Source organism: Petaurus breviceps, unplaced genomic scaffold (assembly GCF_028583685.1).
Source record: "Petaurus breviceps papuanus isolate PSGF00001 unplaced genomic scaffold, PetGlider_PUasm1.0 90808, whole genome shotgun sequence".
Taxonomy (NCBI): Eukaryota; Metazoa; Chordata; class Mammalia; order Diprotodontia; family Petauridae; genus Petaurus; species Petaurus breviceps.
Window position 1 is genome coordinate 3305468 of NW_027187349.1, and position 8411 is coordinate 3313878.

The window sequence follows — 8411 nt, forward strand, 5'->3', positions numbered from 1 at the left end:
TGTTTGGGTTATTTATACAAGGCAAGTCACTTAATCATCTCTCTGGGTCTTAATGTTTTCATATCAAACTCAATCTAACCCAAGGAGGTTGGACTAAATGATCTCAGATGTCCCAGCTCTAGATCTGTGATTTTATCTTTTATTGTACTTTTTGGCTGGTTTGATTCTGTGTTAGAGAATCTCAGTGAGTCTTTTATGAACTTGGGACTGAAAATGGTGCAAAATAACAAAACGAGACAGTAATCCTTGGTTCATACTACATATGAATAGCTTTTGAACAGTCGTTATTCTTTTTTTTTTTTTTAAGCAATCGGGGTTAAGTAACTTGCTCAAGGTTACACGGCCAGTTATTTCTGGGTGTGGTGCTGAGTGTCTGAGCCCAGGATTCGATCTGTAGGTCATCCCAACACTGGACCCGGTGCTTTTACTCTCTGAGCCACCTGGCCGCCCCAAACAGCCGTTATTCTTTTGGAGTTTTTCTTTAACTGCCTAGATTCTTCTCTCCCACTTAATCTCCATGTGGTAGAAAGTAAGCATAGAGGGGCAGGGCCTAGGGCACTTAAACTGTTTGTAATTTAGCTGAATTTCTCCTATCTTTTACAATAATTCCTTCACTGCTAGAAATACATTATTTGGGGTATTTTAAAAATATCTTCCTTTTAAATTTATTTAATAGTATTTTCCTCCCAATTACACGTAAAAATTTTTAACATTCATTTTTAAAACTTGTGAGCTCCAAATTCTTTTCTTTCTTCCATCCCCGCCCCATCTCCCACTAAGAAGGTAAACAATTTGATATTGGTTATATTGTGTATAGATATGCATATGTAGTCATGAAAATGCTTCCATAACAGTCACATTGTGAAAGAAAACATAGACAAGAAAACAAATCTCAAGAAAAATAAAGTTAAAAAAAGGTATGCTTCAATTTGCATTCAAACACCATCAGTTCTTTGGGGATGGATGGCATTTTTCATCATAAGTCCTTCAGTTATATATATTTTTAATTTCTAAAGGGACATAACTACATAAATCACTCACTGTTCCTCTTCAGAATCTCGATCCTATAAAATCAGTTCCACTTGAACTGTTTTTTTTTCATTGAATATTTTGCCCCTTTTATCCAATTGTCACCCATCCCTTTTCAAACCTCAAACCTAGATTATTTCCACCATCACCTTGTCTGCTTTCACTCCCATGCTGCTCAATGGTACTGGAGGAAGTCATTCCTGTGCTGTCTTGGTCCACTATCTCCAGTGGTGGTGTCTCCACTGTGGGCACTGGCAAGGAATATGATCATCTCTGTAGCTGAGAAAGAAAGGAGGAATAGGTCATGGAAACTGAGTAGACTGAGGAACTGAGAAGTCTGGGTTTTGACTTCCCAGTTCCTCAGTGTGTGTGGATGTATGTATGTATGTGTGTATCTAGATAGATAGAAATAGATATATTAGATGTAGGTATCCTCTAGTATGAGAGCAGGAGTTGGGATGGGATAGAAAGATTAAGCCAGGCAATAGCCTCATTGAGGGAAGAAGGAAAAATAACGTGAGGGCAGTTAGGTTACAACTACAAGAATTTTAATTTGGATTGAATGCACTTCAAACAAGGACAAGTTAAAACATTTTAGAAAATGTCTCTGGAACTTTTAATATATGAGAAAAATAATGAATAAAAGTAGTGGCGTAGATTCCATCTTAAAATAACCTTTGTGCTCTTTTTCTTATCTTTCAATCGGTTTTTGTTTATTTTTAATTTGTATTTATTTTCTTTTTCACCTCCCCCCACTGGAAAAAAAAGTAAAATCTTTATAACAAATGTGCATGATTAATCAAAATAAATGTCCACATTGACCACATCCAGAAATGTCTCATTCTGCATCTTGAGTCTGTCACCTCTCTTGTCAGGAGGTGGGTAACATGTTTTATCATTGGTCCCCTGTAATTATAGTTGGTCATTACATTAATTAGAGTTTTGAAGTCTTTCAGCGTTGTTTGTCTTTATAGTGTTATAGTACAAATTGTTCTATTATTGCCTCTGCTCACTTCGTTCTGCATTGGTTTATACAAGTCTAACCAGATTTCTCTGAAACTGCTCCTTTTGTCATTTCAATGGGGGATTTGTATTTCATTATATTTGTTTATTACACTTATTGTACATTGCAATGTACATTCATTGTCATTCCCTAGTTAATGGGCACCTCCTTAGTTTCTTTAATGACTCAAAGAACTGTTATATTTTTTGTGCAAATGGGTCCTTCTGTTTCTTTGATCTGTTTGAGATGAATCTTTTTTTATAAATATATAATTTATAATTCATGCCACTTACCTTCCCCAGAGAAAATTTATTTTTTCATGCTATGTTTACAGAATACTAGTAATGATAGAAAATAATCACTGTGGGCAGTTTGTATGGTAGAAGTTAGACTTTGGGGCCTCTTTTTAACTGGGGAGAAGCTGCCCTTTCTAACCTTAAGAATCTATAGTACTCTTCTTAGAAATAAAGGTACCAATCTTCCCCTTTACTTTCTTCCCACTCTAATATATTTTTGTATAATGGGAAGTCATAATGGGAAACTAGATATTAAAAACACTTTATTTTTCTGGGTGGCAGATAGGTTGGTAGCCCTTGGAGGGTAAGGACTATTCTTTTGCTTTTTGGAGGGTAATTGGGATTGACTTGCCCAAAGTCACATGGCTCATGTGTCAAGTGTCTGAGGCCAGATTTGAACTCAGGTCCTCCTGACTCCAGGGTCAGTGCTCTATTCACTGCACCACCTAGCCATTCCAACTAATTTTTTTTTCTGTTCTTTGTATCTTTAGGAAGATATCCTAAAATAATATTGTTCAGTTGTATACATAACCCATTCGGGATTTTCTTGACAAATATACCATAGGACCTAACCTACAGTTTTTTGTTTGCCATTTCCTTCTCCAGGTCATTTTACAGAAGAGGAAGTTGGGACAGACAGGGTTAAATGACTTGCCCAGGGTCACACAGCTAGTGTCTAAGGCTAGATTTGAACTCAGAAAGATGAGTCTTCTTGATTTCAGGCCTGGTACTCTCTCCACTGCACCACCTAGCTGCCCCATATCCTAAAATATCCAGGGCTTAGTCCTTGAAGCTTGTAAATGATACTGGGGATGACCCTTTTGTTTTTCTTCCCTTCTTTTCTTTCCCTTTCTGCCCACCCCCATTTGACTTAATTTTATTTGTATTTCCTAAAGGGTTTTTTTGTTTGTTTTTGTCTTTTGCTTTCTTGTTAACCGTAAATAGGAGAAAGAAGGATGAGGACCAGCGAGGTCAGATCCTAAGTCTGCATAGTACATTTTTGAGTTCCCTTCGTAGGGGACGTGTGGGCACTTGTCTAAACATATAAACAAGAAAATGTAGAGAATAAGTTATTCTTATTAAGAGCTATTTTAGGTAAGAGAAAATAAGAGTTATACTTGTGATTTATATGATACTTTTTGCTGCCCCTCATTCCAGTTATTTACACTGCATGCTATTTGTCTCTGCAAAGATTTATACATCTAATGTTACACACAGGTTGCCGTATAAAAGATATAATTAAAGAGGGGTGGTGCAGGCCTGAAGTCAAGAAAACATCTTCCTAAGTTCAAATCTGGTCTCAGGCCCTTACTAGCTATGTGACCCTGGACAAGTCACTTAACTGCTGTTTTCTTCAATTTCCACATCTGTAAAATGAGCTGGAGAAGGAAATGGCCAACCACTCCAGTATCTTTGCCAAGAAAACACCAAATGTGGTTATAAAGAGTTGGACGTGACTGAAATGATTGAACAACGTGACCTAAAAATGAAGTCGGCTGGCTATGTCAAGTTAACAACATTTATTAAACACTTAGCACAGTGCCTGGCACATGGTGTATTCTAATGGTGGAAGACAACCCATGAAAGGGTATTGAAAACGGCCAATATAGTGGGGTTTAGAATGTAGAGAAAGTCCAGGGGAGTTAGGGGTGCAGTTTGCAGAGAAATGAAGACATGGCTGGCTGGGGTCTCCTCCTTAAGATGGAGATCCTGGGAGGAACTAGATTTTTCAGAGGAAAAGGCCAAAGTTGGGAGAAGGTACTTCTAATGTGTGAAGTTCAGGGTGAGAAGGTTTCTGGAGTGTGGTAGAGAAAGACCAGGAGAGTCAGGAGTGCAGCCTAGAAAGAAATAAAGATGTCAGAGTAAGGGATTTACTTGTCAAGTCATTTTCAGTTGTGTCTGACCCTTTGTGACCCCATCTGGGTTTTTTTTGGGGGGGGGGCAAAGATACTGGAGTGGGTTGCCATTTTTTTCTCTAGCTCATTTGACAGATGAGGAAACTGGGGCAAATAGGGCTAAGTGACTTGGCCAAGGGTCACAAAGCTAGACTGAGGTGGAATTTAACCTCTGGTCTTACTGACAACAGACCCAGCACTCACTATCCACTTCACCACCTAAGCTTCCCAGGGCCTGGGGGAAACAGGAAGGAAAAGAGGGAATGAGCATTTATTAAGCACTTAACCACATTCTGGGCACTGTGCTAAGTGCTTTATAAATAACTCTTTTAATCCTCATAATAGCTCTGGGAGGTAGGTGCTATTATTGACCCCATTTTACAGTTGAGGAAACTGAGGCAGCCAGCTAAGTGTGTCTGAAGTCAAATCTTGCTGACTTTGGGTCCAGATCTCTCCTCACTGAGTACCTGAGTTGCCTCCAGTTGAACTGATTACATGCTGTTAGAGGAAGGTCCCTAATGGATTGGAGAGTGCCAGGATCATAACTGGAAGAGCCTTACAGATCATTTAAATCCAGACCTCTTTTTTTTTTTCCCCAATTTATTTATTTATTTTTAGTTTCCACAAGATTTTTGAGTTTGCACATTTTTCTCCCCTTATTTCCCCTACCCCACCCCAAAATAGCAAGCCTACTGAATATCCCTTGGCCCAATCTGTTCTCTCTTATATCCTCTTCCTTCCCCGGCCCCAACTTTCTAGTAGGGCAATGTGGGTTTCTATACCCCAGTGCCTGTATATCTTATTTCCCAGTTTCATGTAAAAAAATTATTAAACATTTGTTTTTCAAACTATTAGTTCCTGATTTTTTTTCCCTTCTTCCCTCCTGACCTACCCCCACTGGAAAGACAAGCAATTCAACATAGGTTGTACATGTGTAGTTATGCAAAACATTTTCATAGCAGTTATGTTGTGAAAGACTATTTCCCTCCATCCTATCCCACCCTCCACCCATTATATTTTCTCCTTTGACCCTGTCCCTTTTCAAAAGTGTTTGCTTCTAACTACCCTCTACCCCAATCTGCCTTCCGTTTGATCTTCCCTTGTAAGCGGCTGCTACCTTTCCCAACCTAAGGGCCAGCCCTAGGTTGTCTTCTCAGGAGGGATTGAAGAGATCAGAGACGAGGGAGAGAAACAACTTACAGTTTATTCTAAGATGGCGGGGCACAGGGGCGGCAACAAGGAGAAAGAAAGCTGGCTCCTTATATACTTTTTTTTTTTTTAAGCAATCGGGGTTAAGTAACTTGCTCAAGGTTACACGGCCAGTTATTTCTGGGTGTGGTGCTAAGTATCAGAGCCTGGATTTGATCCCCAGGTCGTCCCGACACTGGAGCTGGTGCTCTTACTTGCTGAGCCACCTGGCTGCCCCTACCTTATATACTTTTAGAGAGAGCACGATTCAGGCATGAATTCCTTGTGTCTTGGGGAAGGTGAACCAATGGAGGGGGGGGGTGAACCAGGGGAACCAGGCATGTCAGCTGTGGCTCATCAAGCAAGCAGTCTCGTGAGAGACAGTCCTTGTGAAGACGTCCTTGTGAGCTGGCAACTGGACTGTGGCCCTTAGCACCTCCTTATCTCCCACAGGCATGGAGCGGCTGAACCAAGAGGCCCCGAGGCAGTTCCTGATTTCCTCTGAGACAAGAGGTGCTTGGAACTCAGTTTGTCCTGTCCAGTTCCCCTCTTATCCCCTTCCCCCCTGATTTCCTGTAGGGTAAGATACCCAACTGAATGATGTTATTCCGTCCTTGAGCCAAATTCAGTGAGAGTAAGGTTGACCCATTCCCCTTCACTTTCCTGCTCCTCCCCTCCATTGTAACAGTGTTCTCTTGCCTCTTTTCATGAGATAATTTACCCTAATCTATCTCTCCCTTTCTCCTTCTCCCAATACATTTCCCCCTCACCTCTTTATTCTGTTTTTAGATATCATCCCTTCATATTCAACTCATCCTGTGCCCTCCGTCCACACACACGTACACACATATGCCCTCCTATACATACACATACATACATACATACATATATATATACACACATACATATATATTCCCTTCAACTATCCTCATATTGAGAAAAGTTTCATGTGCTGCAATAACCATTTTTCCATGTAGGAATGTAAATAGTTCAACTTTAATAAGTTCCTTATGATTTCTTTTTCCTATTTACCTTCTCATGCTTCTCTTGCTTCTTGCATTTGAAAGTCAAATTTTCTGTTCAACTCTGGTTTTTTCATCAATAATGCTTGAAAATCCTCTACTTCATTGAATGACCATATTTTCCCTGAAGCATTATACTCAGTTTTGCTGGGCAGGTGATTCTTGTTTTTAATCCTAGCTCTTTTCGCCTCCGGAATATCATATTCCAAGCCCTTTGATACCTTAATGTAGAAAGAAGCTGCTAGGTCTTGTGTTATCCTGATTGTGTTTCCACAGTACTCAAATTGTTTCTTCCTGACTGCTTGAAGTATTTTCTCCTTGACCTGGGAACTCTGGAATTTGGCTATAATATTCCTAGGAGTTTTCTTTCGGGGATCTTTTTCAAGAAGTGATTGGTGAATTCTTTCAGTTTCTATTTTGCCCTCTGGTTCTAGAATATCAGGGCAATTGTGCTTGATAATTTCTTGAAAGATGGTGTCTTGGCTCTTTTTTTTGATCATGGCTGTAAGATAGTCCAATAATTTTTAAATTATCTCTCCTGGATCTATTTTCCAGGTTGGTAGTTTTTCCAATGAGATATTTCACATTGCCTTCTATTTTTTCATTTGTTTGGATCTGTTTTATAGTATCTTGATTTCTTATAAAGTCATTAGCTTCCAATTGCTCCTATCTAATTTTGAAGGGATTATTCTCTTCAGTGAGTTTTTGAAATTCCTTTTCCATCTGGCAAATTTGGCTTTCTAAGGCATTCTTCTCCTCATTAGCTTTTTGGGCCTCTTTTGCCATTTGAGTTAGTCTCTTTGTTTATTTTTTGCTTTTTGGAGGGGGGGAAAGCAGGGCATTTGGGGTTAAGTGACTTGCCCAAGGTCACATGGCTAGTAAGTGTTAGGTGTCTGAGGCCCAATTTGAACTCAGGTCCTTCTGACTCCAGGGCCAATGCTCTAGTCAGTGCCACCTAGCCCCCTTGAGTTAGTCTACTTTTTAAGGTGTTATTTTCTTCAGTATTTTTTTGGGTCTCCTTTAGCAGGCTGTTGACTCACCTTTCATGATTTTCTTGCATCATTCTCATTTCTCTTCCCAATTTTTCCTCCACTTCTCTTACTTGATTTTAAGAATCCTTCTTGAGTATCTCCATGGCCTGTGACCAGTTCATATTTTTCTTGGAAGCTTTTGATGCAGGAATTCGGACTTTGCTGTCCTCCTCCATTTCCATGCTTTGATCCTTTTTGTCCCCAAAAAAGGACTGTATGGTCTGTTTGTGCTTCCTTTGCTTGCTTATATTGCCCACCAATTACTTGACTTTTGAGCTCTTTGCCATGGTGGAACTCTGCTTCTAGAATGGAGAGAGCTTTGTTCCAAATTGCTGGGGTTTTCGCAGCTACTGGAGCTATTAGATGGGCGCACTCTCTACGGCCCCCACACACTCTGGCTCACTGGTCACACACCCAGGACCACCACCAAAGACCTAAATCCAGAACCAAGCAGGTCAAAGCAAGAATGATCACCCTGTGAATGGTCACTTGGTCCCTCTACAATCTGCAGGCCAGGAGCTCTGGAAGCAGCCATGAGGCAGCATTGCACCTGCTGCACCTCAGCTACTTCTCTCCTCTGGGGTAGGGGCTGGACCACAATCTTACTTCACCTTTCCAACAGAGTTCTGCACTGACCTTTTATTTTCTTGTTGGCATTTATGGGTTGAGAAATCTGTAAACCACCACAGCCGCTAGTGATTCACTCTCCTGAAGTCTACTCTGGTTGGTCTGGGCCGCCCTGGGGCTGTAACCACAGCTCATGGGGACAGAGTTTGGCTCCCAGCCTGCCCTGACAGAACCTTCCTGCCGGCCTGCCAGGCTGCCTTCAGCAGGAGATTTGTTTCTCTCTGTCACTCTGTGGGTTCTGTAGCTTTAAAATTTGTTTAGAGTCATTTTTTTTTACAGGTATTGGAGATGGTTGAAGCTGGAGCCTAAGCCAAGTTTGT